General features: G+C 33.1%; 1 pseudogene; it reads right to left on the minus strand.

Annotated features, from left to right (window-relative positions):
* Positions 1-15,828, minus strand: part of LOC109076556 — a 247,798-nt pseudogene that overhangs the window by 102,013 nt on the left and 129,957 nt on the right.

Genomic DNA, 15,828 nt, shown 5'->3' on the forward strand with positions numbered 1-15,828 from the left:
ACTGCCATATTAGTATGAATAAATAAATACATAAAGAAATATTTTAACTTAATAAAAACAGTTTGGATAGTATAGGAATTACACACTTTATAATGTGTAAAGCACATTTAAAAAAAAAAAAAAAATATATATATATATATATATATATATATATATATATTATATATATATATATAATAAATATAAAATAACATATATTTAAAAAAGAATCCTATTAATATGAACAGCTAAAATCACATATCACACTGAAATGATTATATAAACATAAATAACAAATAGAAATATATTCATTTAAATATTTATTTAATTTTTGTTTATGTATTATGGATATTGTCGAGGACTGTTAATGCCATAATAATATAAATAAATAAATAAATAAATAAATATAAATGAAAACAATTGCTTGGATAATACAGAAATTGCACACTTTTCAAAATGTAAAACATGTTTTAAAATGTATAAAATAATACAGGAATATTTATTTAATTATTATATCCCATTAATGAGAACAGATAAAGTAATGCCCATCACACTGAAATCAATTTAAAAAAACAAGTCTACAGGAAGAAAGGTTGAAAGATTTTCAACCTAGTTAATTGATTATGACAATAATCCGCCTTACATTGCCTCAAAATATGACATAAGATTCAGAGAGCCAGATAACAGGCCAATGACATACAAATAAATGGCTCCATGATTTTTCAATTTCATAGATTTCTTTTCCATCATTAATCCCAACGCTGACATCTTCTCACTTTTGACACGCATGAACTTTATAATTCACTGGCAGAGGCCAGAGGTCAACAGGAGAGGGAAAGGAAAATAACTCCCTCAGTGGAAAGCCAGAAGAAAAAAATCTGACATCCAATTTTCAACTTGATTTATCAGTGTAAAGCCAAAATTGATAGTGTGTCATTACTGGGCTCAGAGCTGTCTGGCAACGTCCTATCAAAGCCTTCTCTTTCTGATTTAGCAGCCCAGATCAATACAACCCTATACTGTTTCAATTTGAGAAGTATTGATTTTCTGAAGCCGACTCAATACAGGGGACATTCATCATCAGGCAAGCATAAAGTATGTTCGAACTGAAGATTTGTAGGTTGGATTTGGTTATTTGGCTTTTAGTCTTTCGGTGCTTCATCCTTCACAGATTATTCGATTTTACACAACAGAGAACATTTATTTATATATCTTATACTGTACACAACTGCTTTTTCTGGAAGTGCTTGTCAAAATATAAAAACATCTGCAGTTGTTCTGCAAAAAAAAAAACCTAATGGTGAAAATCAAAGCAGTGCTCCAAAGCATCATGGGAACATTTGTGTTTTCAGAAGCCTAAACGTGAAAACATGATACAGCGCATTTTTCAAACCAGTATTCGATCATTTTTCACGTGTCCCTAGGCTGTAGCACAAAGTAAAAGCAGAAAACCAATCTGGTTGCATTCATGCTCAAAGACACACACAAACACACTAATACAAATACATTTTCAGGCCAACACACTAACACACACATATGCAAAGTACACGCACACACACACACACACGCATGCTTCAGAATGCCGCAGGCTTTCTATTTTACAGAAGCCGCATAAATGGGAAAGTTAATGTAGCATTGAATAAGACTAAGCTGCTCAGCTGTAACACTGCCTTGAGCTCATGAACATATTGCATCATTTTTCTTCTCCAGCAGGTTACCATTAAATTTAAATTTGTTGGAAGTTTTGTGGTACCATTTACAATGTGCCCCAGCTCAATAACCTTTTGTCTCAATGCAAATGTTATGCCTTCCAGGTGGTTTTCATAAATATTTGAATAAGTCTGAATAGTGGCAGAGACTTTCAGCCAAACCACCGTATCAAGCTTTTTATTATTTTGTGTAGTCGGTGTTAGATGCACTTTATTATTATGGTATGAAGAACTTTGATGTGATAAATTTGAGACAGCATTTGAGAAACTGGAAGCCACAATTGCATAAAATGTTTCTGAAAATGGTCAGACTTTTATGTTACTGACAGTTCACAGAGAATTGAGTGCCATATTAATAGTAAATACATTTTAAGAAATCAAAAGCATTAGTAAATGTCAATAAATAAATAGAAACTTTTTTTTTAAATATGACTCTCCCAATCATCCATAGTCATACATTTTAATAAATTTAAAGAGTTAGCAAATGTCAATAAATAAATGTAAATTACGTGTTTTTTTATATGACTTTCCCAATCATCCATAGTCACACATTTTAATAAATTAAAAGAGTTAGCAAATGTCAATAAATAAATGTAAATTACGTGGTTTTTTTATATGAAAAAAAAAACAGTTTGAAATGTGAAAACCCATAACTATAATAAAACAATTTCAACAATACAATTTCAACATTTTAAAAATCAAAATAACAAATAAATAGTAAATAACATATATTAATAATAATAATTAGAAAAATCTAACTGTATAAAAATATATAAAACTGAATAAACAAATACAAAAGGCTTAAGACAAGCCAAACTAAATCTAATATTTTATTTCAGAACAACCTGCAGTGAGTAAGCACATGGGAAATGTGTTCTAAACACAGATTTAAAAATAAAAATAGGACAACCCACATACATATTTAGCAGTGAATGTGGTACAGTGCAGTTACAGCACCACTAATGTAAGACTGTGTCTGACATCTCAAAAAACAATGTCTGACAGATGAGAATTACGGGACATCCAGCATATTTGGATTCGTCAAAACTGATAACAGAAGTACAATCAGTGAAAGCAGCTGAACTATCGTCTCTATTTCCACTGAAGCAGCTCATGCTGATGTTTCTTATTGGAGCGGGTAAACATGATGCCATCATGTACATTTGCACCATCTGCAGTGGATTTCTCAAATTTAATAAGAAACCCACAGCCACTGTTTCTGCAAATCCAGCCAATTTGGAAGGCAAATCAGTAATTGTGCTTGGAGTGTGTGTTTGTGTATGGGCCTTTTGGCTGTCGGCCAATGGTGGCAGAGAGAATCTCAATCCAGTCATCATGTGTTCCACCAATGGAACTGAAGGTGCATTGAGTATTTCAATTCTGGACTTTTTGCTAATATTATTACAGCTACAGTAATATATACAGTATAACTACAGTAATATATATATATATATATATATATATATATATATATATATATATATAATATATATATATATATTTATGAGCATTCTGTCAATGTTTTCCAGTTGTTTGCAGTTTTCCAATTTATATATAGTTTTACAGATTGCAAGTGTGTCTTGTTTACCTATCCAATAAATGAAAAAAAAACAGTTATATTAAATAAACACTATCAAAATATCTTTCTTAATATTTTTGTATTTCTTTAATATTAATATTTTATGTAAAGTTGTCTTGTAAGTTATTCGTCTTTTTACAGTAGATATTGCAACTTGGCAGCAAGTGAAAAAAGTTAAAAGAAGCTAAATAAAAATTCATAAAACTGAAAGTAAGCACTGTTTTAATGCGGTATTTCTGCCCCTCTAGTGTCATCAAGTATTTTAGCATTTAAATTATTACTCTATAACATTCAAAACTGATTGTGCTGGTTGTTGTTTCTTAATTTTCTTCTCATTCATGATGTTGAGATAAAACTGTCACATTGTACAGAATGATGTCTTAGATCTGGGATTATATTGGGTCTGTTTGTGTGTGTTTGGTGGGAAACTGAACTCTAGTCAGTATTTTTTTAACAGAACCCTTGAGACCACTGTAACAACTGCCAGGTGCTCCACTGTGAGACTGAGAGTGAGAGCCAGACACACACACACACACACACACACACATACACTCTGACCACCAGTGATCTGTCTCTGAGGATTTAGTGGCCTGGTGTGGTAATTGAGTTTGCTGACCTGTAGACTGACCCTGGTGGAGAGCAAGAAAATGACATTAAATAGGAGTCACATCAGAGGCCTGGCTGTGTGTGTTTGTGTCACAAAGGTAATAGTGTAATACTCGCCTCTAAAAAGACCGTACACAGACCATTGAGAAGACACACGCTATTACAAACACATGCACACATACACACACACAATGACATACACAGGTGTTTTTTCAACTACAGCAACTTTTATGCCCCTGGGGGTTGTTTTTTTGTTTTGTTAAAGGTACAGATTTCTTTCTTTCTTTCTTTCTTTTTTATTACATTTTAAATATATATTAGAATAGAAAAAGTATACTTAAATTCCAACAATGTTTTACAATATTACTATTTATACTGTATTTGTATGCAGCCTTGATGAATATCTGATACTTGTTTCAAAAATTTGAAAAGGCATGTTTTTAAAAGTTTATTTTCTGAAACGCTACAACGCTACAGTTGAAGAAACATCCCCCCCCCCATACACACACACACACACTGCTGTACCTCTGCGCTACTGCGCCCCAGGCTCCGTGTTTATTGGTGAGGATGTTGAGGATCTTCTGTTTCAGCTGATTGGCTGTCACATGATCACGGTGTTTGGCTGCACTGATGAGGTGATCACACATCGTCTCCTCTTCTTTCCTGTCTGCAGCGTACTGTGCACAGTTAGACTGACCGAAATATGGATGAAAGAAAGAGAGAGAGAAAAGGTGTAAAAGATTAACATCTACAGCAATCATCACAATGAATCTGTATACTGAAAACAAGAATGATGCTACTGCATTAAGTAGAACTGAGGGATAGTTCATCCAAAGAGAAAAGTGTCATCATTTATGTATTCCTCATGTCATTTCAAACATGAATAATGTTCGTTCTGCTGCAGAACACAGAAGGCGGCATTTTAAAAAGGGTTTGTCCATACAATGAAAATCAGTGAGGTCCAGTGTTGTTATGACTTTCATTCACATCATAGAGTTCCTGGTATTGTTCCAAACATGAGTAAGTTTTGTTCTGTTCTGTGGAACAGAAGTTTTTTTTTTTTTTTTTTTGGTCCATATAGTTAAAGTTAGTGAGGTCTTTGTTGTTTTGGACCCTAGTGACTTTCATTATATGGCGAAAATAGCTTAAACATTACACAAAACATCTTTGTGTGTGTGTGTGTGTGTGTGTGTGTGTGTGTGTGTGTTCTGCAGAAGAAAGAAAGTCATACAGATTTGGAATGACGTGAGGGTTTTTCATTTCTGTATAAACTGTTCCTTTAAGGACAATGCATGTGTTCCATTACCATGTCAACATACAACATATATCATATATTTACCATTCACTTTCCCATTTACTCATTCGCACATTGTTCTAAACCTAAATGATGTTCTCGCTACTGTGGAACACACAAGAAGATATTTTACAGAATGTCTGTTTTTTTTTTTGTTTTTTTTTTGTCCAGTAAGGTCCTGTGTTGTTTTGGACCCCACTGACTTTCATTATATGGACAAAAACAGCTTTATCATTCCTCAAAACAACTTGTTGTGTTCTGCAGTAAAAAAATAAAGTCACACATGTTTGGAACAGCAAGATGGTTTTTTCATTTTTGGATGAACTGTCCCTTTAAGAACAAAGAACGTCTTCCATTACTTTACCATGTAAACATACAACATATATCGCATTTTACTTTCTCATTTACTCATCCTCACGTTCTCATTTCTCATTCTAATTTCTGTGGAAGACAAAAGAAGATATTTTATAGAATGTTTCAGAGTTCAGACTAAAGCTAAAAACAGGCCCTATAAACAGCACTGAGACTAAAAGGCCTCTCAGACTAAGGGTGACGTGAAGCAGCCCGCCGACTTTATCTTCCCCACTACAATAAAATTGTCTTCCCACGTGGACCCCAGGGGGGATCTCTTGCTAATATTCAAAATCTAATTTGCTAACACAGGCTTGGTGGGGTGCAGGGGAACAGAGAGGAGGGGCGAGGGGAAGTAATTGAATTTCCTTCCTTATATTTGAATTCTGTCAGATATTATACCTCAACATATTCTTCAAACGGCCGATAACTCAATCTCCCAGTGTCATCTCGCCTTACCATGCGCCGCGCTGACAAATATCAAACGTTATTTATCATTTCAAGGGAGGATATGAGGGTTGAAAGTGACAGCAGCTTAATTGTAAAAATATCTTATCTGCTTACAGAATCTTCAATCTGTAGACGGAGGTAATAAAGAAGAGGAGGAATGAGAACTGTGAACCCATCCTTCTCTAAGACGGGACTGAGGGGCAAGATGACGTCTCCAGTTAGCTGGTGACATCGCCTATCTAGCACCGGCTGCGTTTTATCTAGCAGGTCAAGGATCCTCAAGAGCAGTATATAAAACAGGCTGCGCGTTCCAGATAAGAAACTCATCACTCCATCACTACATGTACTCGTGCGTTTGTGTGAAAGAGTGTGTGTTCACCGCAAACTGATGTCATAGATACACGATGACAGATTCCACAGCAAGTGCTACTTAGAAATTCTACTATACTATACTACTATAATTCTACTACCGGTCAAAAGTTTGGGATCAAAATGATTTTTAATGTTTTTTTTTTTTTTTACAGGAGTTTCTTATGCTCATCAAGGCTGCATTTATTTGATCAAAGATACGGGGAAAAAATTTATATTGTGAAAAAGTATTATGATGTAAAATAAAAATTTTCTATTTTAATATACATTAAAATCTAATTTATTCCTGTGATACAAAGCTGAATTTTCAGCATCTTTACTCCAGTCTTCAGTGCCACATGATCCTTCAGAGATCATTATAATACAGTATGCTAATTTATTATCAGTGCTGCTTAATATTTTTTTGGAACCTGTAATACTTTTTTTTTCAGGATACTGTGATTAATACAAAGTTAAAAAGTAGAGAATTTATTTAAAATAGAAATCTTTTCTAACAATATATACTACCGTTCAAAAGTTTGGGGTCAGTAATTATTTATTCAGCAAGGATGTGTTAAATTAATAAGAAGTGATAGCAAAGATTTATATATTTATAAAAAACAAATAATTTGAATAAATGCTGTTCTTTTAAAATTTTTATTCATCAAAGAATCCTGAAAAAAGTATTGCAGTTTCCCAAAAAACATTGATAATTCTAATAATAAATCAGCATATTAGAATGATTTCTTAAGGATCATGTGACACTATAGTAATGGCTGATGGAAATTCAGCTTTGCATCACAGAAATAAATTATATTTTAAAGGATATGAAAAAAGAAACCATTATTGTATATTGTAATAACATTTTGCAAGATTACTGTATTTTTCTGTATTTTTGATCAAATAAATGCAGCCTTGATGAGCATAAGAGACTTCTTTAAAAAACATTACAAGACTTTCTGATCCTAAACTTTTGACCGGTAGTGTATACACACACACAAACACACACACACACACACACATATATATACAGTATATATATATATATATATAGATATATATATATATATATATATATATATATATATATATATATACTGTATATACATATAGTATAATGATTTTACATTATAATACATTTATTAGTATATTATTAAATGTCTAAACACTGTTCATTACTTTTCAGACAGGACAAATGAATATAAAATTTATTAAAATTACCCTTTATCTACTTTATAACAACATTTTCTACAAATATGAATACAATTATACATAATTGTATATAATTATAATTATATACATTTAGAGGTTGTGATTTTGTAATATATTCACAATACATTCTGTCCTCGAGCATTTTACATATTTAAACAAAATTAATCATATTTTCGGTTTATGTTTTAATATAAACATTTCATGCTACGGAGTATTTTTTTCCAAAAATATAAGGTTTTATTATGAACAATTTAATTAAATTAAAAGCAATCAAGTTAAAACGCTTATGTATAATTTAGGGACAAGTTATTACATTTCTCAGTACTGAGCTAATATCTGTGAATCAATCCCTTGTAGGAGATATGAGCAGAGGATTATGGGCCTCCCCCACTGCTGGCTTTACTACAGATTTTCTCTCTCATGTTGTATCGGATTCGCAAAAACAGATTTCTTTGAAGATGATTTAGTTTCATATGGATTCAGTGTTGGATTAGAGTTCTGATCTGGGATTGATTATAATCTAGTTTGCGTTTAAGCCGATCTAGCTACTTAATTCAGTCATATTACACTATAAATTAACTCACTCCTGAACTGATCCATAAAGATCTATAAAATGTCATCTACCTCAAACTCTGCATGCTTGTGGACGTCCTCGGCTCGCTGTCTGTTGAGGATGAACTCTGCTTCATTGGCCACTCGAACTATATGATCCTTCATGGCATGACAAAGGAGTCTAGAATAAAGAAAATACAGATTTCAACTGGGAATTTAAAAAATGGCATTCAGTCAGTCCCTAAACACACATAAAGTACACATCTGCACATCACACACAATCAACCTCACAATTCTCTGTTTTAATCCCTTATAGAAAATGCATTCATTCATGTTTTATGGGACCTAGGTTACTTTGGGTTAATTGTCATTTTACACATCATTAAGTCAGCTTTGTTTTAATTAACAAGAACCTTGGCGTTTCTGTGGAACGCTATTCTCTTCCCGTCCCACAGAAAGGCTTCAATCTGGTGCAGCATTCAAATGTGCATGATTCTTTTAGTGTTGACAAGCAATAAATAACATTTGGAGCTCAGGGGAAGAAGAAAAAATAGTAAACAACCTCAATCTCAGCATGATAACAGTTCAAATTTAAATCTGGGGCATGACTTTACTTTTTCAGCACTGGCAGAGAAGTTGAAACACAGCAGTTTAGAAGAGTGTGTTAAAAACCCACAGCATAACATTTAATGAGAATTTCTAGTGTTCCAAAAGGCAGGAACAGTTGTGGGCTTGGTGACTTATATGAGGGTGCTAATGAAACAGAACAGGGGCTCCAAATCAGAGGCACAGGGGCCACATATGTCCCAAATGGAGATATGGTGCAGCTCATAAATCACAGATGCCCTACTAAAAACTGAATGTATCTAAATAAACTGGAATAAGCTGTTACATAAACACTCCAAGGCTGAATGTTCCAGCATTTACTTCAGAAATAACTCCATCAAGCAAAGTACACAGTACGTTAATACACAGTACTTTAATACTTGTAATTTAGTTTGTTTTTAGAACATAAGCAGACGTTCCAAGAGGCCAAACACAACATTAGTCTCATTAAATTGTTCAAATAAACTATCCAGTAAATATATGGAGTGCAACTGCTGGCTTCTGGAAGAAAAATCACCTTCATTCTGTCCAATATATATATATATATATATATATATATATATATATATATATATATATATATATATATATATATATATATATATATATATAATATATATATATATATATATAATTTTCAATGATTTACACACAAAAGCCTTCAAAGACAGACCTACTGTACCACCAGTTCTTAGTGCTGATATTTTTTAAAAATAAATAAAATATATAATAATAAATAAAATATAAAATATAATAAATAAATATGTATAAAACGTCTTGTATATTTAGATTTTAATCAATATTTATTTAATCAATTTAAGAAATTTATTTAAAATATACATTTATTTTAACTTCTAAATATTATGAACTAGTGGCATTTTAATTTTAATGTTTTTTTTCCATATTTTATTTCCAGTAATATTTATTTTATTTCACATAATTTGTATTATTTTTTATTTTAAAATAACTAAATAAATATTTGTAAAACATTTAGTATATTCATATTTTAATCCATTTTTATTTAATCAATGTTTATCAAAATCCAAATTTATAATAATAAATATACATTCAAATCATATGCATCAATTAAAAAAAAAAAAAAAACAATAATTACAAAACACCATACAAAACAAAATACTAAAAAAAAAAGATATTATTATGCTCACCAATGCTGCATTTATTTGATAAAAAAAGTAAAAACAGTAATTTTGTGAAATATTGTCACAGTTTAAAATAACTGCTTTCTATTTAAATATATTTTCAAATGTAATTTATTTATAAAAAGCCAATTTTTTGCAGCCATACTCCAGTCTTCAGTATCACATTATCCTTCAGAAATCATTGTGATATGCTGAATTGGCACTCAAGTAATTTTTTTTTCTTAACAATGTAATCCCTTCATTTCTGATCAAACAAGCTGAATATACAGTATTAATAAAAAAACTTAAAAAAAAAGCCTTTCACTCAAGTAACTTTCTTTTTAATATTTTTTTAAACAATGTAACCCCTACAGTTTTGATCAAACCTGCTGAATGAATGTATTAACTGAAAAAAAAGGAAAAAAGAAAGAAAAGCAAAAAAGCCTCCAAACCTTTGAATGCTATAGACTTTAATTTTGGAATTCCTGGTGAAAAGAGATTCTTCTTAGTTTCATTAATAAATAAAGGCACTGTTGCTAGAAGCAGCCATCCACTTCCATAAAACATTGCAAAATTCATACTTATATCACTTAATTTAATCCCCATGAATAAAATGAAATGGAAAATGCCATCAAACAACCAAAGAAGCAATATTTAATAATGATACTTACAGAAACAAACAGACAGAGAGACAGATAGACAGACAGGTGAGCGGTGAATGACTGATGAGCCAGCACCCTGGACAGCGACTATCTCTGCTGACTCAGGCTTACTGTCCAAATGTGTGTATGTGTGTGTGTGTGTGTGTGTGTGTGTGTGTGTGTGTGTGTGTGTGTGTGTGTGTGTGTGTGTGTGTGCGTGCACAGATGGGTCAGCAGATGGGTGTGCAGGCTGAGCTGCCCTGGATCAGCTCAACAACAGCGATTCAAAGCTTAAACCTGACAAACACATGGACACAGACACACACAAACACAATCGTTTCTGAGACAGAAAAGAATACCTAAAAAATATAACAGCATGCTGGATATGTATAAAGAGTAAAACAATGTACACATTCTGGACGGGAAATACATCAGCAGGGTTTATACAGCCATCTTCTCTCAACACGCTTATCTCAGCATATTTTCCACTCTGGTCAAAACCATCGACACACACACACACACACAAAAAACACACACACACAGACTGTAGCCAAACTAGCGGGACGAGAGGCTTAGAGGCTAATCTGGTTCCCTCCCTGTTCTCTAGTCTGCCTCAGAGATGCTATGGTAACCCCACCGCCAAACAGACCAGTGCCAGATAACCAGTTTAGAGTGACATTAGCTACAGAGATGTGTGAGCTAGTAATGGTGTGAGGAGCAGACGCTAGACTTTACCTTCCCTCGTTGATAAGCTCAATGAAAGCCAGGCCAGCGTTCTTCTGGATAGAGTTCTGCCACTCCTGAAAGAAACAAACATTTGTTAGGTGTACTGTGTTCATTCTTCATCACTATAAAAAATATGGCTTGTGCAACAGGAGAAAATGTATATCCAAAAGAATAAGTGTTGTTGTTGTTTATTTAAAATATATGAAAAAAAAAAAAAAAAAAAAAAAAAAAAAAAATATATATATATATATATATATATATATATATATAGTTGTTTATTTAATATATATATATATATATATATATATATATATATATATATATATATATATATATATATATATATAATATATATAAACATCTAAATATTATGCAGCAGTGCTATTTTAATTGTAACAGTTTTTCATATTTTATTTCAGGTAATATTTATTTTATTTCACATAATTTTTATTATTTATTTTTTATTTTACATTCAGTTTTCAGTTAACTATATATATATATATACATCCATATATATATATAATATATATATATATATATATATATATATATATATATATAGATATATATATATATATAATATATATACATCCATATATATATACACATATATTTATATATCTATATATACATCCATATATATATATATATATATTTAGTTGCAGTGTCAATTGTCTCACTTTTATTGTCCACTTTTTGAACAAAAAGTCCATTTCCAATCACACTGTATTTTATGTATAAATTGTAAAATATGATTTAATTTTGTGAATTTAAGACAAATATGCATGACAACAAGAGAATTGATTTATGGTTAGATCCAAGTAAGTCCTGGTAAAAATGGTGAACTGTAATCTGTAAACCAATAAATAAAAATAAAACCAGTGGCAAAAGCATTTGCACACCAAAACATCTCTCTCCTAAAGTCTCATGTTAAGTCTAAATGAAACATCTAGCGATAGTGATCGCAGCAAATTGGATTGCTATGTATTTGAGAAAGCAAAGATGGCTTTGAGGTCACATCCAGTCTACGCGATCGAGAGCCAAAGCCATAAAAAGCCTGGAACTTGGCCCTGTGCGTGCGCAAGCATCTTTTCTTCCTCTGCGCAAAGATCCGTAAACACAGGAGAGATGTAATTGCTGAATGAAACTGTATCCTCTTGCCCCTTAAACACAGCCATTTCCTCCCTGTGAGCACCCAGTGACAGATCACCGAAGAGCTCCGTCTAGAGACCGGCCCTCTCGCCTCGCCTCCAGCGCTTTTAAGGCCTTAGGGAACGTCTCACGCCCTCCCTCTCCCCGTTTCCTGGGCTCGCCTTCCTCCGCTGTCTCTCACACACACAGCGCGGGTCTGGAGATGATTAAAAAGCAGTTGTGCTTCTCACTATGGGAAATTCTCCTCTGTTCTCCTGTTTGCTCTCTAGAGTACGAGTTAAGGAGGAAGAGCATAAGATGGGTTGAAGTTCAAAAGGAAAGAGGCCATTTGCAAGAAGTGGGCCTCAAAAAATATTCCCCTGTCCCGTGGTGAGGGAGTCAGGGGGAGAGAAGAGCTGCTCGGGATGGATGTGAATGATGCCCTCAGAATAATTGGGCACTATTTTAACAATCTAAGTGCATGGTCTAAATCACACGACGCAGGTGCACTCAGGGCGTGTCCAAATCCACTTTTGCTAGTTTAACTACGGACAAACGGTTTATATATATATATATATATATTGGCAATTTAAAATAAAATAATTAAGAAAATAGAATAATGAAACAAAATTATGTTCTAAATATGATAATTTGGTGTTATAGAAAGATCTCATTATTATCAATGGTGAAAACGTAACATTTATTATACAGATTTTTGTTTTATTTTATTTTATTTTTTCACATTGTAAACTGTAAAAATTGTTACTTTGGATCAATTTACAAAAACAAGCAACAACAAAATCAAATCCTACTGACCCTCAACTTTCAAAGAGTCAAGATTATAATTTAAAGCCTGACAAACTTCTTTTTGCAAAATAAATATTGTTCATAAAAACAAATTAAAAATTCACAACTGATTGTAAAAAGAACACAACTGATAAACTGAATAGACTACTTAAAAAATAGTTTGGGGGGGGGGGGGGGGGGAATCAAAAATCACACACACTGGTGAGCATCCTCACTACCCCTCACTGAGCCAGAAAGAGACAACACTGAGGCGCATCTGGTCTCCAAATGTTGTAACTGACCCAATATGCCTCCCTCTCTCTATTTCTCCTCCACCATTCATTATCTACTCAGCAGTCAGGCGGCTCGTCGCCTGGGATCGGCTGCCTCAGCTCAGTGCTTCTTCACTAGCCTCCGCTCAAGTAGAGCAGCACCCACGTGACAAAAATAAATAAGGAAATAGATGCAGATGTGGGGCACACTGGCCTGCCAAAAGAAAATGACATCAGCCAAGACCCAGAGCCAAGTCCCAGTCCACTGTCTCTTCTCAAGTAGCCTTCGCTCTAGCACTGTAACACACTTCTTTTTTCTCTTTCTCTTCTTGCTGGAGATTGAGGGTCCCCAGTGGGAGGTGAGTGTGATTGTGAGGGGATTTTGGGGGCTCAGATGAGTATGCCGTCCATGTGATGTGCATTAGCAATGACATGTACCTCCAGAAGGAGGTAATGCGATCCCTTATGTAAAAGAGAAGGTCACTTCCGGCCTGCCATCTCCAGCGAGGGACTTATGCTGGGGAAAGCTGACACACTGAGCTGATGCAGAGAGTTTATCTTGTATTTTAGCACAGGGGTTTTCAAACTGCGGTCCAGGGAGCCCCAAGGGGCCGTAAGGGGGCCCATGGAAAAGAGAAAAATAGTTGGAAAACAAAACAAAAAAGAAAAAAAATATATATATAAAATAGAACAAAACAACAACCCCAAAATAAATATATATGGAACATGAATGAATGAATGAATGACAGTAATAGTAAATAATTAATATAGTCTATAAATAATTAAAATGTCAACTAAATAGAACATAAAAATAATAATAAACCAATAAGGAATATACATATTAAATAAATAAATACATAAAAATATAAGTAATAATAAATAATAATAATTATACATATTATATAAAATACATAAAATGTACTACTACTGTAATAATAAAGTTATTAATTATTTGTTAATTATTAATAGTTATTCTGACTATAGAAAGAAAGAAAGAAAGAAAGAAAGAAATGTGTCAATTAATTCTTAATAAAATGCATATTATTAATTATTAATTTATATAAATAAATATATTATAAAATAAATATATTATTACATATAATAATTAATTCAATTAATTATAAATAAAAATAAAAGTAATAATAAATAATTACACATTACATAAAAGCAAAAAAAAAATATATGTTACTTAAATAGAAAGTACTACCATAATAATAGTTATTAATTAATTGTTAATTAATTCATTGTAATTCAAGAAAGAAAGATGGTCTAATTAATCACATAGTAAATAATTTTCAGATTTTTTAGATTTTTTTTTTTTTTACAGTTTAATAGGTGTTTGTAGTTATATATGACCTTTATGTTTCATCATATCTGTTCTACCACACACTAAATGAGTACTTCAACTTTGATCTTTATTTTTGATCCCGACTTTATGATCTTTTCGCATATTTCTACTTGCATTGTTTATGTACTTTCTTTATTCATGTAACAGGATAAAAATATGAACAAATCTTCTTTTTGTACACAAGCCAGTCGGTTCTCTTATGTCTCGTGATTACGACTGCACTGTCTGACAAGTCACCTCCTTGCTTCACTGAAAACTTGAGTACATACTTTTATCAAAGCCAAGAACTTAATTTTGCTCAAACTCCAATCATCTTTTAACCTCCGCCTCCAAATTCCAGTCACAGCTGTCAAGCACTCCTGTCAAAACTGCCTGCCAAAATGTACTCAGCTGAGAACGCAGTCATTAGCCAAATATGTGCACCAAAAAAAAAAAAAAACGTGGGAGGAAAAATATTGTAGTTGTGGCACTTGCGCTTGAGCTGTGCACCTCGGCCAGCCAGTTTTTTTTCCTCCCCCAGCTTTGTAACCCACAAACTTTAATGGCTCTTGAGAATTTGCAGCATCTCAATCCAACCTGTCAAGAGACAGAGAGAGCACTTTGCTTTTATCTGCTCAGCACTGCTCCCGACATCTGGAGGCCGTCCATCGGTAAATCTCTCTGGCTCCACGCTAGATCCTTTATGTATGTTTAAGCTGCTACACGAAACAGACCCGGTTGACCTCTGCGGCACCCGCTGCCACTTGACTGGATAGAGACACCGGCTGTCAGCGGCCGTAGATGAATTAGGAGGCATAAATAAAAAAGTGCAAGATGATTATCGCTAATTTATTCATAAAAGCGACAGTTCGCGAAACGGAGCGGGTCGTAAGGTCGCGAGCAGTGAACGTCCCGCTGTCTGGGTGCATTAGTGTTGAGATGAAAAGAGGAAAGACTCGAGGTTGTTGGACTTGCAGCAAGGACGTCTCCCGCCGCGACATGATTCGTAGTGGGATGTGTGGTGTGTTCAGATGTGCGCCAAGCATTTATTAAAGAGATAGTTCCCAAAAATGAAATCATTTTCTCACACTCATGAGTTTAGATGTTCAAACGGCTGTTT

This window comes from Cyprinus carpio, chromosome B15 (genome assembly GCF_018340385.1).
Source record: "Cyprinus carpio isolate SPL01 chromosome B15, ASM1834038v1, whole genome shotgun sequence".
In the NCBI taxonomy this organism is placed as follows: domain Eukaryota; kingdom Metazoa; phylum Chordata; class Actinopteri; order Cypriniformes; family Cyprinidae; genus Cyprinus; species Cyprinus carpio.